This window comes from Manihot esculenta, chromosome 4 (genome assembly GCF_001659605.2).
Source record: "Manihot esculenta cultivar AM560-2 chromosome 4, M.esculenta_v8, whole genome shotgun sequence".
In the NCBI taxonomy this organism is placed as follows: Eukaryota; Viridiplantae; Streptophyta; class Magnoliopsida; order Malpighiales; family Euphorbiaceae; genus Manihot; species Manihot esculenta.
This window is the reverse complement of record NC_035164.2, coordinates 16,870,222-16,888,900: the sequence shown is the minus strand read 5'-3', so window position 1 is coordinate 16,888,900 and position 18,679 is coordinate 16,870,222.

Below are 18,679 nucleotides of genomic sequence, written 5' to 3'. Positions count from 1 at the left end.
CAAAAGATAATATCAACAGGACATATCCGAACTGGAGAACAATTAGGAGATATCTTCACTAAAGCTCTAAATGGAACTCGAGTTGAGTATATATGTAACAAGTTGGGCATGATTAATATTTATGCTCCAACTTGAGGGGGAGTGTTATAGGTTATAGGAAGTAAATATGTTAATATAGGAAGTAAATATTGATAGATGGGTTAGTTGCTTAATCTTAGGGATTGTATAATTATAGGCTTGATTTTTCTTCCTGCTTAGATACCGTCTCTCATGTATAAATAGGTTGTAATCTCTATTGTGATATACAACAACAAATATTATCATTCTACAGTAATAAAACGTTGGGGGGGGGCACTCTGGATGCTTTAGATCCCTATTTCCTGGCTCTCATCAGCCACCTTGCCTGCTCCACCAAGTAACAGGCGGCATTAAGCACTTGTTCCTTGGATGATCTCGGAGACAGCTTGAGGGAAATGTTCCTCATGGTAAGCCATCTACTTTTCTTAATGGTATTTATGAGTTCTTTGACTTTTTTAACTTTGTTTTTTTTTCTATGGCAGGCCTTCGGTGTAATACCAGGCTAGGCTCCGGCGTCAGAATTCCAACCTTCCGACGGAATTTCCATTGGAATTTGGAATCTCAGATGTCGGAACCTCTTAGAAGGGTAAAATATGTTTTTACAAAATGATTTTCATGGTTTTATTGTTTGATTTTGAAATAAAGTTTTAAAAGAAAAGAAAATGTTTTTTTGGAGGAAATCCAGGTTAGGCCACCGAACATGGTGCTACCGCAGGAGCTCTCCTTTCAGCGCCCAAAGGTGGTCTGACCAGCCACCTATAAGAGGCCTCCAGTCCGAAAATAGGAGAGTTTTCTCTCGCTATTTTCGGGTAAAGGTGAGTTCTTGCCATTCCTTTGATGATTTTATGTTTTTCCTTTAAATCCTTCAAATTTTCACAAGTTTCCTCTTGTTTTTGAAATTTTAAGCTTGGATCCAAGATTTTAAAGTTTGGAGACCATTTCTCCTAAACTCCAAGCTTGGGTCGCATCTACCTTAGATCTTCAAGAGGTAAATGTAGATCCTTGCCTTTTCCTATGTTTTAAGTAAGTTTTGAATAGGGTTAAGAGTTAAAAATGCATGAATGGCTAGATCTAAAGTTATAGGCTTTGAGTTGGGTTTTAATGAATGTATGCTCCCTCTTGTGTTTTGTTGTTGTTTGTTGGGATTTAGGCTAGTTTTTATGCCCCTTATGTATGTTGGAGTGAGTATGCATGTTTTGAAAAGTTAGGTGTGAGGATTTGAGAGTTTTGGGGCTAAAATACATAAGGCAGAATCGGGTTCTGCCATTCTGGAGAACCCAGGTTTGGCCGCCGAAGCAGGGTTCGGCAGCCAAACCTGCATGGGAGGCAGCCTTGTGGCCGCCTAACATGCCCCCGAAAGCATGACTTTTGGATCTTTAAGAGAGTTTCGGCAGCCGAACCCGCCCCCAAAAGTCCCTGACTTTCGAATCTGTGGAGGACCTTCGGCTGCCGAACCTGCCCCCGAAGGACCCCAACTTTCGGATTCGTAGAGGACCTTCGGCCGCCGAACCTGCTGCCGAAAGTCCTCTTATTTTATATGCATGTTTTGTGATGTTTTGGGGGATTTTTGGGGAGTGTTTAGAGTCATATAATAGCTATGCTTGGTCCCTCATTTGAGTCCACCTGTGTAGGATCGGACCAGGGAGACCGTAGAGGCTTGCATTGAGGTGACTGCACCAGTTTAAGTCAAGCGTCAGCCAGAGGTGAGTAGAACTAAACTAATCTATTGTTTTAAAGTAATCAAACTTTTTAAGCATGTGCATGCATCACGAATACCATGTTATGTAATAGGTTGCTTGCATTAGAGTTCACGAATATGATGCATTGCATAAATTACTGTTGATATTGATGGATATTGGATGACCCACTAGCCCTCGATATGATATGATACGGAAGTCCAGGTTGAGGCCCATTCTACGCCCCTGGCACAATGTAAGAGAAAGTCCAGGTCGAGATCCATTCTACGCCCCTGGCATTTTGGATATGTTATGTTATGTTTAAGTGAAAGTCCTAAGGAGCTCCGTCGAGGGCCGGGCACATTGGATTATATAGAGGGTTACTAGTGACAAGTCCATCTTGTTGTGATTTGTTTGTGCTGTGACACATTCCATATGAGCATATGTTTAATAAATTGTTTTATGTTCTGCTCACTAGGCTCTTGTAGCTTATCCCTTTCCCCTAAACCCAGGTTTGCAGGTTCAGAGGTAGCTTGGAAAAGTTGGCATAGCTTCTGGTATAGTTTATGTAATAGAATAGTTTTGGACATGTAATTTCTTATGGATTAGAATTGTACTTTGCCCTAATGATAGTTTTGTAATCCCAATTTACATGATTTTTTTATGTAAAAGTTTTATGTATATGTTATGTTGAACCAAGCTGAGGCATGTATGTTAACCATACTAGAGCATTTGATGAGGGCTATAGTATGGGTTTTTATGTTTTCAGTATATGATACATGCACAGGTTAAGCTTAGTTTCAGGAAATGTTTAAGTTGTTTCATAAATGTATGATCATGTATGGAATTTTATCAGGTACATAGGATGTATAGTAGGCTTGCTACGGGTTCCGGCGACCTTAAGTCGATATGAATCCTAGCGCCAGTAGCGGTCCGGTTTTCGGGTCGTTACATTTGGGGTATTCCTTGAGATTGATGCCAGGAGCCGATCTTTTCAAAGCTCGGTGGAGCAGTGCATAATTGAGGAGTGCCAAGATGAAAATATCATTGCTACTAGTGAGGCCCGCGGACAAATCATTGAGTTCAAAAGGGTTATTGAAGACCTCACCAAACAACTGGGGGAGATGAAGGTAGAGGTTGCCCAAGCCTCCCAATCAATTTTTGCGGCTGAGTTTCAGTGAGATGAGGCCTTAGCATAATTGTCCTCTTTACAGGAGTCCTACCATCAGCGTGATGAGGCCAGGGCCTAGCGTGATGAGGCCTTAGCTCGCACTGTTATCCTCCAGCAGGAGCTCAGCAAGCACATCGAGGATCTAAAAGGCATGTCTTCGGCGGTGGAGGAGTCTCGTCTCCAGCAACAACAACTCCATCAAGAGGTCACTGCTCTGGAGGAGAGGTGTTTTGCATTATTGAAGGATGTCAAGCTGCAATAGATAGGGTCCAGCAGGCTTATGTTGAGCGCTTGTGGGAGTATAAGGACTCTGCCGATCTAAAAGCCAAGATTTAGCAGGCCTGTGAAGTGCAACTTGAGGAGTACAAGGCCTCCGAGGAGATGAAAGAAAGAATATACAGGGAGGCCTTCTGCATGTTCGCTTCGAGCTATAATCAAGGCCTTAAGGTAGCTAGGGATGTCCCCCCTACTCTGTTGGCAAACTTACGAGCTCCTGAAATGGACTCCAGTGGCGAGGAGGTGTGCTACGGAGAGGACGACAAACCTTTGCCTAAAAAGACTCCTCGCTTGCCTTCTAGACCTCAAGGGGAAGACACTGTAAATAAGCCCTTAAATGACTTAGTTACACTACAAGATTTTTTTCATATTAGTAACGGATTTTTTCGTTACTAATCAATGAAAAATCCGTTACTAATCTGTTTAGTAACGGATTAGTAACGGTTACTATGAACCTCGTTGCTAATGCAATAGTAACGGATTAGCAATCCATTACTAATTTTGTAACGGATTTAGTAACGGATTTGTAATGAAATTTAGTAACGAATTTAAAATCCGTTACTAATTTAATAAAAATTTTAAAAAATATATATATGCATATAAATTAAATCCGTTACTAAATTTAGTAACGGATAGAAATCCGTTGCTAATCTGTTACTAATTTGATAAAATAAAAAATAAAAAAATATATTAAATTTATATTTCATTATTAAATTTGTGGTTAATTTTTAAAAAATATTTTAAAAATTATATTAAATTATTAATTTATTTCATTATATTTTACATTAAATAATAATTTAATTATGGTAAAGTATTAATTTTTTTCATTGTATTTTACATTAAATATTAACTTTAATATTTTAAATTTTATTAATTTTATAAGAAAATTCTTATAAAATTATATGAGAAAAAATTTTAAAAATGAAAAAATGAGAGAGAATAGACAAAAAAAAGAGATATAAAAGAAAAAATAAGAAAAAAAGAGAAAATAGAAGAAAATAATGATAAAAATGAAGAGAAAATAAGGAAAAATGGGAAATTAAAGAAAATGAGAAAAAAGGAAGAAAAAAGAGAAAAAAAAAGAAAATGAGTGAAAGATGAAGAAAAAATAAAGAAAAATAAATAGAAAATGAAGATATAGAAAAGAATGAATGAAAAAAGTTAGAGTATATATATGAGAGAAAAGAAAGTAAATGAATGAATAATGAAAGAAAAAGAAATGGAAAATGATAGAATGTGGAAGAGAAAATGAAAAAAATGGAAGAAAATGGAAAAAAATGAAAAAAAATAGAAGAAAATGAAAGAAAAAAAATGTGAGAGAAAATAAAGAAAATGAAACAAAAATTAAGAGATAAAAGGAAGATTAAAAATGAAAGAAAATTGAAGAGAAAATGGAAGAAAATAATTGAGAAAAGAAAATAAGATAAGGGAAAAATGAAGGAATGAGGAGAGAAGAAATGAATGAAATGAAGGGAGATGAGAGAAGAAAATAAGATAAGGGGAAAATGAAGGAATGAGGAGAGAAGAGGAGAAAGAAAGTGAATGAAATGAAAGGAGATAAAATGGGTGAGTGTATAAATACGCGAATTAGTAACGGATTGAATCCGTTACTAAATTTAAAAAAAAAACGTGGACAAATTAAAAGAAAAAGGCGGTATTATTCTCCAAATTTTAGTAACGGATTTCTTAATCCTTTACTAATTTTTAGATTAGTAACGGATTCAGTAACAGATGTTTTTCGTTACTAAATTAAAAATAAAAAGGCGGAATTTTAAAATAAAACTGCGGTATTTTATTCTCTAAAATTTAGTAACGGATTATAAAATCCGTTACTAATTTTCGAATCAATAACGGATTTAATAACAGATTATATCCGTTACTAACTTAAAAAGAAAATATGAAACTTCAAAAAATAAAAAGTCGATTTTTTGTTAAACAAATAGTAACGGATTTAATCCGTTATTAAATCCGTTACTAAATCCATTACTAATTATATAATAGTTTGCATTCCGTTATTAAATCCGTTACTATTTTATTCATTTAATTTATTTATTTAGTAACCGATTTAGTAACAAATTTAGTAACGGATTAAGATCCGTTATTAATTTTTATCCAATTTAGTAATGGATTTATAACGGATTTCAAAATCAGTTATTAAATTTATAAATAATTTTATTAAGTAACATATTTAGTAACTGATTTGTTAATCCGTTACTAAATAATAAAAATTAGTAACGGAATACAAAATCCGTTATTAATCCGTTACTAATATCCGTTATTATTCCGACAGATTTTTGTAGTGTTAGTTCTGGTTCTCCCTCCCCTGTTGCCTCTGTAACTCATTCCAACAATCAATAAAGATTTATATTTTATTATTTTTTCTCCTATTTATAGAGCATATTTTAGTCCATTTTATCATGATGTTATTGATGTTTATTTACACTTTTTCTGCCTAATTTTGTGGTTTTAATCATGTTTTGCAGATATTAGGTGTAAAGAGACATTCTGGTGAAAATGCTCTTAAAACTGCCAAAAAGTGCCAAATATGGAAAGTGCTAAATAAGGAAAGTCTCCTGATAAAGAAAGTGTCAGAAAAGGAAAGCGCAATCAACAGATTCTTTGAAATTCAAATTGCAGATCCTTCTTTCTTTATTCAGAATGTGAAGCCAATTAAGGAAAGTGCTAAATAAGGAAAGTTTTCAAATAAGGAAAGTTTTCAAATAAGGGAAGTTTTCAAATAAGGGAAGTGCAGAAGCAAAAGCAAATAAGGAAAGCTCAGTCAGAAAATTATTTGAAATTCAAATCGCAGATCTTTTTTTCCTCATTCAAAGATGTGCACACACTGCAGCAGTCAAATCTTCCTATTTAGGCAGCAAGATTTCAAGGAGATGCACTTGCCTCTTCTGCATTCAGCATTCCAAATTCAAACGAAGGCTCCACCTAATAAGGCAAGTAAGATCACGCTCCTCTTTCCCTTCTAAGAGCCAATCCGCGCTCCTTCTTGCCTTTTGAAGACCAAGGCGCGCCACTTTCCCTCTGAAGAGCTTGCTGCGCACACAACTTCCTTCTGCAGTGCATGTCGCGTGCCTCTTTCCTTCTGAATAATTTACAACGCAATTCTTTCCTTTTCAGACACAACTTGGGCAGCAAGTAGCCTCTTGGACAGCAAGGAGACCTAGAACAACACTTTCAACTATAAAAAGACATATAAGGAGCCTCCCCATACTCTTTACACTCCCCTTGGGAGACACCTACGGGATTCACATCTCTTCTTCTACCTTTCTTCTTTTCTTTTATTTTTTGGTTTTTATTTCAGCCATGAGAGGCTGAAATCTTTTATTCTAGTTGAAGATTAGGTGATGCTTTAGTTGTTTTATAGATTAGGAGACTTGATCAAACATTGTTTATCTTTTGTTATTCAATATTCATACAATCTCATGCTTAATTACATTGTTCTTTGTTGTTTTGATCAATATGGCCAATTGATTCTTGATTGCAAGGTAATAATATGTTAGTTTGGGTGATTTAAGTCCGTAATTGCTTGGATTATTCAAACATAAGAACAATTGGTGTAAAAACTAAGGAAATTGTATGATCTAGCAACATCTCATGCGTTTGAGTAGTTAGGATTGGATCTCTCTATCTCTTCATGCAATTAACAATTATTTTGATGCCTAAGGCCCAAGGACGTTCCTTGGCAATTTGTTAATTAGTAATTAATTGTAGGACGTTCCCTAATTGGTTTAATCATAAGGAGAGACATGGTGGTGAGAAGCGTCTTCCATCTGCATAACTAATCTATTGAATCAATCAAAAGAAACTAAGTGTCAATGATCAATCCCAACAACTGAAGTAGATCCAATTCTTCAACTAAAACTTTCTTATTATTTATTTCTCTTTTATTTTATTATTCGCTTATTTTAATTACTTTCAATAGTTTGTTAATCAAATCAATCTCAAACCCCCCATTTTACTTTTACTACAATTTATTTTTATTCTGCTTTCAGTTTATCTCGTTTCAGTTTGTTTTGCTTTCAGTTTATTTTGCTTTCAGTTTTATCTTGTTTCAGTTTGTTTTGCTTTCAGTTTATTTTGCTTTCAGTTTATTTCGCTTTCAGTTTATTTTGCTTTCCGTTTACCTCGTTTCAGTTTATTTCTTTTTCATTTTATTTTTGTTTCAGTTTATTTTATTGGTCTTGATAAGGAAAATAGGTAAGTTCTCAATTCCCTGTGGATTCGATCCTTTCACCACTATCTGCAGTTGTAAATTGTTGATAACTAGAAAGGTTATTTTTGACCGGTTTCGACAACCGCGAGTCAAAAATTGGCGCCATTGCCGGAGAATTGATTTCACTAATTTATTTTTCTTTCATGACCAGATCTGCCACTCTCAACAATGCTACTGAACAATTACCTTCTGCAACTACTAACAAGATTGCTGTTCCGAGAAACAGAACCAGCTACTGTCCAAAAGGCAGCCATAAACACTACTTCACAACACACTTTTACTGAAGAAAATTCTGTAGCACCTGCTATCAAATGTCCAGAAATTGTTGCTGCTCAAGCTGCTGAAAACAAAGACAGCAACTGCTGTCCACCTTCTACACCACCTTCTGCACCCCCTGCTGCTATCCAAGAATAGCAACATGCTGAAGCTGCTGTCCAAGGGACAGCACATACTGAATCTGCCATAACAGAACATGAGGTTGCTGTCCAAACAGAACCAACAACATACACTGCTGAAACAGATCCAGCAACTGAAGAAATAGCACAAAATGTTGCTGCGTTTGCCCAAACAGCCGCTGAGATGGCTGAATTTCATGTGCAACCTGCTGCCTCTATTCAAAGACCAGCTGGACCTGTTGTACATGCTGATATTGAACCAAAAAATCCAGCCATGAGGGCACCAATACCAAAAGAAAGAACACTGAGAGAGTTGGCAACCCCTGTGGATGATCAAGCGCTATGGTGTATCACTTACCCACCTTTGATAGCCCCTTTTGAGCTCAAAATAGGTTTGATACATCTACTACCTAAATTTAGAGGTTTGGAGAATGAAAATCCATATAAGCACTTGAAAGAATTTCACATTGTATGTTCATTCATGCGGCCGCAAGGTGTATCTGAAGAGCATGTAAAACTTAGAGCATTCCCATTCACACTTGATGATTATGCCAAAGATTGGTTATTTTGCTTACCACCTAGATCAATCAATTCTTGGGATGGTATGGTTAGAGCTTTTCTGAACAAATATTTCTCAATTTCTAAAACCATGGGTATAAGAAGAGAGATTTATGGCATTAAGCAAAAAGAAACTGAAGATTTGTATGATTATTCAGAAAGATTTAATAGATTGTGTACAAGTTGTCCTCAACATGACATTTTAGAAAAATCACTCATAGAATCCTTCTATGGAGGTTTACAACCATCCAAAAGGAAATTCATTGATGTAGCATGTAGAGGTTCAATTGAAGATAGCACACCTCAAGCAATTAGAGAGGTGATTTCAAGACTTGCAGTAGCATCTAGACAATATGGAGATGAAAAGCAACTGCAAAAAGGAATCAATGAGGTAAGTATATCTGTTCTCACTTCTCAAATTTTTGAACTAACCTCTACTGTGAAAAGTCTTGTTATAGGTCAAGTTCAACAAGCACATGCATTTGAAGGATTCTATGGACAGCCAAGACATGACCCCTACTATAATACATATAATCTAGGTTAGGGAGACTATCCAGACTTCAGTCATGCAGAGGCTAATAACTACCAGGATTATCAAGGATATCAAGCCCAACCAGAACCTCTAAGTTCCAACCAGCACCTTGAGAAGATGATGGAGACATTGGCAATTTCTATACAAAACCTCCAATAGCGGGTAGAACAATTTGCCACCTCAATAAATGCAAACATGTTGAGAAGAGAGGAAGAGTTTCAAGATGATGAGATAGACGATGAAAGTTCACAAGTACAAGAACAAGTAGTTGAAGAAGAACAACTAGAAAATTGTTTGTCCACACCAACTGGTCAAACAGAGCCTGTTGATAGTTTAGATATCATTGATTGTTTGAGTGAAGATGTTTTTTATATAAATCAAGATGATATGCTAAACAATGATTTTTACAGGGAGGCTAGCCAAAAAGATAAAGAAAGCAAAAAAGAGCCAAATTGCATCCAATAGGTGGACTGCAGCTATGTACAGAATGAACAAAAACGAATTGCACCACTTCAGCTTGGTGCGCAAACCACTCCTGCGCAGGAAGGAGGACTTGAAAGCCTTTCAGGCGTGCCTCTTCAGCTTCCAATGCAGATCAGTCTTCCACTTCAGGTAGGTCCTGCGCAGAAGGATCAAACTGAAACCATTTCAGCCATAGATCCAATGCAAACAGCCCATGCTCACAAGGAACAAGTCGAAGTTCAAGAGCCCAAATCAAAGGACCATGCGGACCAATGCCTTCCCAAACCTCCGGATAAGGTAGAGTTTATTTTGTCTGAATTAAGTACTAAATTGCAGCTAGCTATGGAGAGATATGAATTGAAGTTGGAAGTGCTAAAAAATGCAAACATAAGGGCTAGAGGCACACCTCATCTGAAAGAAGAGAAGCTAATCATGTTGCTTCATGAGTACATGGAAAAAAATGGGATGGGCTATGACAAAATCAAAGGGTGTGCTACACTTTTTGCTTAATGTAGTTGGGACCCTTTTTCCTTCCTCAATTACTTAAGCCTTGATCAAGTGGATCGCACCATGCACACCACACCCAGGAGAGTACTCAGTTTCTTTTGCATTTTAATATTTCCTATACATTGAGGACAATGCATGATTTAGGTGTGGGGGTACATATCTCTGAATCTTTTCTTCTTCTTTCAGTTTTTGCGCAAATTTTTTCCTTTTTTTCCTTTCAGTTTGCGATTTTCCTTTCTTTTCCTTTCAGTTTATGAGAATATTTTTTTCTTTTAGTTTGTTTTCATTTATGCTTTCAATAACACACACAACCACAATCTTTTTCTTTTTGTTTTGCTCTACTCAAACTGATAGACTATGTTGGATGAGCTTTTCTTTCCATGACTCCATTGATGTGATGACTCTTTAAACTTATGTTGAATCAATTGCAGTGAGTTATATTCATGTTTGGAAATTGCCTTTTGAATTGAATCTTTGAGCTTGCCATGGTGAAAAATATATTGATGACCCTCATTAGATAGAATAAATTAAAATTTGTGTGAATGAACTTAATGTGACTTGTTTTAGCAATTGATGTTGATTTGCCCAAATCATTGAGAGAAAGAAAATTCAGCAAAGGCAAATACCTCAAAAGCACAAATCAAAAACTGTTCAAATGGTCAAAAGATTATGAACAGAGCTAGTAGCCACTTGGACAGGTGACCAACTGAAAATATAAACTTTCACGTCAATAGGTTGGTGACTTTTTCAAGCAAGATCTAAGTGTAAAAGACTGAATAAAGTACTTCAAGGTAAGGGCAAGTCAATTCGAAAGCTAAGAAGAGTCTTAATTGAACAAACAATATGTGCATGTATGATCTCTCTCTTGAGGAAAAATAATTCTAGCCATGGTGTTTAAAGGGAAACAAGGAAAGAAGGTGAGTAACCTTGATGCATATATTCTTCACTGTAATGATTCAAAAAAGGGTTTTAGAGTAAGAGCTTAAGTGAAAATAAGGATCTAGAGTAAGAAATCTTGTTTGACTATGTTTATTTGCTTGAGGACAAGCAAAAGGCTAGGTGTGAGGGTATTTGATAGAGCATATTTTAGTTCAATTTATCATGATGTTATTGACGTTTATTTATACATTTTTTGCCTAATTTTGTGGTTTTAATTATGTTTTGCAGATATTAGGTGTAAAGAGACATTCTGATGAAAATGCTCTTAAAACTGCCAAAAAGTGCCAAATATGGAAAGTGCTAAATAAGGAAAGTTTTCTAATAAGGAAAGTGTCAGAAAAGGAAAGCGCAATCAACAGATTCTTTGAAATTCAAATTGCAGATCCTTCTTTCCTTATTCCGAATGTGAAGCCAATTAAGGAAAGTGCTAAATAAGGAAAGTTTTCAAATAAGGGAAGTGTAGAAGCAAAAGCAAATAAGGAAAGTTCAGTCAGAAGATTATTTGAAATTCAAATCGCAGATCTTTCTTTCCTCATTCAAAGATGTGCACACACTGCAGCAGTCAAATCTTCCTATTTAGGCAGCAAGATTTCAAGGAGATGCACTTGCCTCTTCTGCATTCAACATTCAAAATTCAAACGAAGGCTTCACCTAATAAGGCAAGTAAGATCACACTCCTATTTCCCTTCTGAGAGCCAATCCATGCTCCTTCTTGCCTTCTGAAGACCAAAGCGCGCCACTTTCCCTCTGAAGAGCCTGTCGTGCGCACAACTTCCTTCTGGAGTGCATGACGCGCACCTCTTTCCTTCTGAATAATTTACAATGTGATTCTTTCCTTTTCAGATACAACTTGGGCAGCAAGTAGCCTCTTGGGCAGCAAGGAGACCTAGGACAACACTTTCAACTATAAAAAGACACATAAGGAGCCTCCCCATACTCTTTACACTCCCCTTGGGAGACACCTACGGGATTCACATCTCTTCTTCTACCTTTCTTCTTTTCTTTTATTTTTTGGTTTTTGTTTCAGCCATGAGAGGCTGAAATCTTTTATTCTAGTTGAAGATTAGATGATGCTTTAGTTGTTTTATGGATTAGGAGACTTGATCAAACATTGTTTATCTTTTGTTATTCAATATTCATACAATCTCATGCTTAATTCTATTGTTGCTTTGTTATTTTGATCAATATGGCCAATTGATTCTTGATTGCAAGGTAATAATATGTTAGTTTGGGTGATTTAAGTCCGTAATTGCTTGGATTATTCAAACATAAGAACACTTGGTGTAAAAACTAAGGAAATTGTATGATCTAGCAACATCTCATGCGTTTGAGTAGTTAGGATTGGATCTCTCTATCTCTTCATGCAATTAATAATTGTTTTGATGTCTAAGGCTCAAGGACGTTCCTTGGCAATTTGTTAATTAGTAATTAATTAGAGGACGTTTCCTAATTGGTTTAATTATAAGGAGAGACATGGTGGTGAGAAGCGTCTTCCATCTCCATAACTAATCTATTGAATCAATCAAAAGAAACTAAGTTTCAATGATCAATCCCAACAACTGAAGTAGATCCAATTCTTCAACTAGAGCTTTCTTATTATTTATTTCTCTTTTATTTTATTATTCGCTTATTTTAATTGCTTTCAGTAGTTTGTTAATCAAATCAATCTCAAACCCCCCCATTTTACTTTTACTGCAATTTATTTTTATTCTGTTTTCAGTTTATCTCATTTCAGTTTGTTTTGCTTTCAGTTTATTTTGCTTTCAGTTTTATCTCGTTTCAGTTTGTTTTGCTTTCAGTTTATTTTGCTTTCAGTTTATTTCACTTTCAGTTTATTTTGCTTTCCGTTTATCTCGTTTCAGTTTATTTCTTTTTCAATTTATTTTTGTTTCAGTTTATTTTATTAGTCTTGATAAGGAAAATAGGTAAGGTCTCAATTCCCTGTGGATTCGATCCTTTTACCACTATCTGCAGTTGTAAATTGTTGATAACCAGAGAGGTTATTTTTGACCGGCTTCGACAATCGCGAGTCACCTGTCTATTTTTGTTTTTATACTTATTGAATTTATTTGTATGTCTATACTTGAGCTGTTAACTTGTGAATGTTACCGAGCTAGCAGCTCGTTTATTTTGATTTGTTTGTGTTTGTATACTTACTCTATTTTTGTATGTACAGCTTCACCAGGCTGGCAGCCTGTGAGCTCTGGCTGTTAGCTTGTTTAACTTAATTCATTTATGTTTATATACTTATGTTGTTTTTATGTATACAGCCTATGAGCTTTGTTGGATTGTCAACTCGTTTAACTTAATTCATCTATGTTTATATACTTAGGCTATTTTTATGTATACAGCTTGTGAGCTGATAGAGCATGATTTAGACCATATTATCATGATATTATTGATGTTAATTTACACTTTTTTTGACTAATTTGTGATTTTGATCTTATTCTGTAGAAAATGGTGTAAAGAGGTAATTTGGAGAATGTAACGACCCGGAAACCGATACCCTACCGTAACGGCCCGAACTGCCACCGGCGCTAGGATCCAGATCGGCTTAAGGCCGCCGGGACCCGTAGCAAGCCAAACATACCTCCTATCACCTGGTCAAATCCCATACATGATCAAAACTTTAATATAAAAACTCAAACATCTGAAGTACAAACCGAACCTGACCTGTATGCGACATAACTGAAAACATCAAGAACCCCCTACTAGAGCCCTCATCAAAACTCTAGCTGGGTGAACACAATATACATCAAGCCGGAGTCACATCCAAGGAACTAGAGCCTAACCTGTGCATGCAACAAAACCACAAACATAAGACCTTTACAAGGGTCCTCATCAAACACTAGCGTGGTAAACAACACATGCCACAATATTAGTTCAAACATAACTCAACATCTAGCATAACATACATCATGTATTAAACAGGGACTAACCAAGTCTCAGGGCCAAGCATAGTACTAATCCAATACTCTACTATACTTGCCTTACATTACATCTTATTATCTTACAATCCATTATCTCAAATTACAATACATGTCCACACTAAAACACTAATCTAATACTATTACATAAGCAAAACCTTTACTCTTGACGTCTTCCTGGCCTACCACTGACCTGCAAAACTGGGGTTAGGGGAGAGGGGTGAGCTAAAAAGCCCAGTGAGTAGAAACAAAGAAAACAGTTCATTAATTACATGCTTTCATGAAATGCGTCATAGCACAAACAAATCATATCACGGATTGGACCCAACCCCAAAACATCCCTTCCAGTCTCAGTATGCCCGGCCCAGCCGGGTCTCACAACCTTCGTATGCCTGGCCCAGCCAGGTCTTACAACAACTGTATATGTATGCCTGGCCCGGCCAGGTCTCACAACATCTCTAGGGCTAGTGGGGTCGTCCTTGGTCCAATCTCCATCAACAGTAAATAATGTAATGCTTCATATTCGTGTAACTAGTGCAATCAACCTATTACATATAAACATGATGCATGAGCATGCTTTAGGCATTTGATTTCATAAAATAAAGATTAAGTTTAGTTCTAATCACCTCTGGCAGACGCTGAACTGACTCTGCAACAGCTAACACTGATGGCCTCCTCGATCCCTCGGGTCCGGTCCTACACAGGTGGACTCGAATGAGGTGCCAACACACTCTAAACAACTCATAAACAACTATCCAAAAACCCTCTAAAACATCACTTAAACATGCATAGAAAACAACCTTGAGAAGGCTGGACAGGGCACTTTCGGCGGCACCTTCGGCGGCCGAACCCTCCCTCCAGAGACGAAACTCGGGCACTTTCAGCGGCACCTTCGGCGGCCGAAAGTCCCACTCCAGAGACGAAAGTCAGGCACTTTCGGCGGCCAAATCCTTCCTTCGGCGGCCGAAAGTCTGCTTTCATGCCAAAACTCAACTTTCGGGGGCAAGGTTAGGCGGCCAAACCATGCATCCACAGACAGGTTCGGCGGCCGAAGCCACTTTCGGCGGCCGAACCTGAGTTCTTCCCAGAAGGGCAGAACTCAGCTTCTCATGCATTCAAGCCTCCCAAACCTTCCAAACACCCCAAAACAAGCACCCAACCTCCTAAAAACATGCATAAACCCTTAACCATGCACAAAGGAGCTTAATAGCTTGATTAAACTCCAAAAACAACATCAAAACATACATAGATAGCTTATGACCCACATAGGCCAAAACCATCAAAACAATCCATAATCTCACTTGCTCTTTCCCACTCATGCATACACTCTCCCACATGCATAACCTAGCCTAAACATTCAACATAGCATCATATAAACATACATGAGCATCACATAACATACATTGGGCATAAAACCCACATAACTCCTAACATGCATATCTACCCATACTCTACCATTAAAACCTTCATAAAACTTCAAAAGACACTAGGAAAGCAAAGATCTACACTTACCTCTTGAAGATTGAGGGTTGGTGCGACCCAAAGCTTGAGGTGTGGAGAACCCAAACTCTTAAAGTCTTCAAGCTCTCCAAACCTTGATCCAAGCTTGAAAACTCTTCAAAACCGCCATAGAACTCATGAAAACATGAAGGAGATGAAGAAAAACATGAAAACGGCCATGGGAGGACAAAAACTCACCTGAGCTCGAGAATGGGGAGAAAACTCACCCATTTCCGATCTGAGGGCTCTTTATAGGTGGCCTGGTCGAAGACCTTCGGCAGCCTAACGTGCCCCCTAAACTCATGCATGTTCGGCGGCCGAACTTGACTTTCGGCGGCCGAACCTTGGCTCGTTCAAACAAGACTTTCGGAGGCCAAAGGCGCTCCCGAAGCCTTTCCATGTTCGGCGGCCGAACTTCACTTTCGGCGGCCGAACCTGGCAAATGCCTCCTTGGTCTTTTCTTTTCAAAACTCAATTCTTTTTCATTTAAAACCATGAAATCAAGTGAAAATATTTAAAAACACATTTTACCCCTCTAGAAGCCTCTGGCATCTTCAGAATTCCAGATTTCCGACGGAGATTCCGCCGGAAGATAAGGATTCCTATGCCGGAATCTAGCCGGGTATTACATTCTTCCCCCCTTTAAGAACATTCGTCCCCGAATGTTCCACAAACAAACAGGCATCTCAAAACATAGCATCAATCATACATAAACAAGCAAGCAATCAAGCAAGCAAAACTGAAAACCCTCTCTCCAAAAAGAGAGACACAGGTACTGCTGGAGTATAAACTCCTGGGTCTCTCAGGCACACTTTTTTCCCAAAAGAACCACCTTAGCAATACCCCAACCTTCTCCTGAACTCAACACGTATCCACTGAGCTACTCTGATCCTTACTCTTTCTCTCTTCTTCACTAACTGGCTTCTTCTCACTTCTGACCCAAAACTAACTCTAACTCTCACAGGTAGTACCCGGATTTCAGGTCTATCTTGGAAAACAAACAGCTCCTACTAGCTGTCCCAATAGATCATCCATCCTGCATGGGAATACCTGCCCTTGGTAGTAACTTTGGTCAACTGCTTACAGTTGTTACAAAGTCTCAAGGATCCATCCTTCTTTTTCCACAACCACACTGGAACGATCGAGGGTGAGGTACTAGGTCGGATAAAACCCCTTGTCTACCAAGCCTCGCCCCTACTCTGACTACTACCTCTCTCTACGCAGGCACCATCCTGTAGGGAAGGAAACAAATGGTCCTGGTACCAAGTACCACCTCCATTCCAAACTCTAACTCCCTGACAGGTGGTAAACCTGACAACTCGCCTGGGAAAATAACTAAGAACTCTCTAACTATAACCATTGAGGCTGGTTCCCTGACCTGACTACTAACTCTCAACAAGAGCTAGAACCCTCTGACAACCCCTCCTACGCACCCTACGAGCCTGACAGGCTGACATCAAACCTCTAGGCATCCCTACACTGTCCCCTCAGCAGACTACCTCAGACCCATCTTGAACTCTGAACCTAACCACCTTGTCTCTGCAGACCTAGGTAGTACCACGAGCAGAAACCAATCCATCCCTCGATTGACGTCCAGACAGTCAAGTCTAGGACCTCAAAATCGAGTGGAAGGCATCTACCCTCAACTGAAACAGAACTAGACCGGCAGACTGACTCTGCCCTAGATGGATCACACGTGAGTCTACTGACCCAAAGAGAACACTCTAGCCCAAAAGCTATCAACTCAACCTCTCGACGGCTCCTAGAGCAACTAAAGAAAGAGAACCGTCAGAGTTCACAAAACGCACACATCAGAACATTCAAAAGTGAGCGTACCTGACATCACCATGTTTGATGTGTCTGCCTCCTGCTGAGCTTGGGTAAAGATCCGAGCTGGAGCTGACGGACCTCCTCCACGGGAACCTTCAGAAGAAAAGGCTGACCCTCTTTCTCTGCCTTGACCACTAACCTGAAACACGGCTGGAGCTACTGGCTGAGCTGCTCTACCTGAAGCTGCTTGCTGGGACGGAGCCAACCTGGGCGCAGTGGGACACTCACGTGCTATGTGCCCCTCCTGTCCGCACCTGTAACATAGATTAGTCCCATAACGGCAGACTCCCTTGTGCGGCCTTCTGCACCTCAAGCATCTTGAACTGCCTGAGCCAGAGCTCGAACCACCACCTAATCCCAGACTAGACTTCAACTGTCTCCACAACTTCTTCTTCTTCCCCCTCAAGGTTCTTCCCCACTTCTTGCTTTTCGTGGAGGCTATACTCAGAGTGGAGGGATCAATCCCTCCTGAACCTGAGATCATGGAATCCTGATTTTGAGCATCCTCCTGAGAATCTCCCATACCTTCTTTCGGCACTCTGATTCCCAAACTGACATCTCTTCTCGGAACATCCAACTCTACTTCCCTCATACTAGCTGACATTCTCCTTAGGGCAGCCTCTTGGGCAGCAACTTGACAACTTGGGCAGCAAGTAAGACCTAGGTCAGCACCTTAACTCTATAAATATATATCTTCAAGGTTGTTGCACATCTCTTCTCTCCTTGTCTTCGGATTCAAGGCTGCCACACCACCTCTTCTCCAAGCAAGCTTCGGCTCTTCTCTTCTTCTACCTTTCTCTTTTATTTTTGGTCTTGCTTCAGCCATGAGTGTGATAGAGCATATTTTAGACCATTTTATCATGATGTTATTGATGTTTATTTACACCTTTTCTGCCTAATTTTGTGGTTTTGATCTTATTTTGCAGAAGATAGGTGTAAAGAGACAATCTGGTGAAAATGCTCTTAAAACTGCCAAAAAGTGCCAAATATGAAAAGTGCCAAATAAGGAAAGTGCCAAATATGGAAAGCTCCAAATATGGAAAGCTTCAAATAAGGAAAGTGTCAGATAAGGAAAGCGCAGTCAGCAGATTATTTGAAATTCAAATTTGCAGATCTTTCTTTCCTTGTTTAAAGATGTGCAGACACCTCAACAGTCAGTTCTTCCTATTCAAGAAGCGAGATCTCAAGAAGATGCACTTGCCTTTCATGCATTCAGTATTCAAAATTTGAAATTCAAAAGAAGGCTCCACCTAAAAAGGAAAGTTTGGACAGCACCTCTTCTCTTCTGCAAACCCTAGCCACGCGCCACACCTATTCTGAAGACAAACGTGCACCTCCTTCCTTCTGAAAGCCTTGCCGCACGCCTCCTTCCTTTTCAAACACAACTTGGGCAGCAAGCAGCCTCTTGGGCATCAAGTAAGGACCTAGGGCAACACTTTCAACTATAAAAAGACACATAAGGAGCCTCCCCAAGCTTTTTCTACTCTCCCTTAGACACACATACGGGATTGCAAGTGGCACCATCTCTTCTTCTTCCTTTCTTTATTTTCTTGTTTTGTTTCAGCCATGAGTGGCTGAAACCTTTTATTCTAGTTGAAGA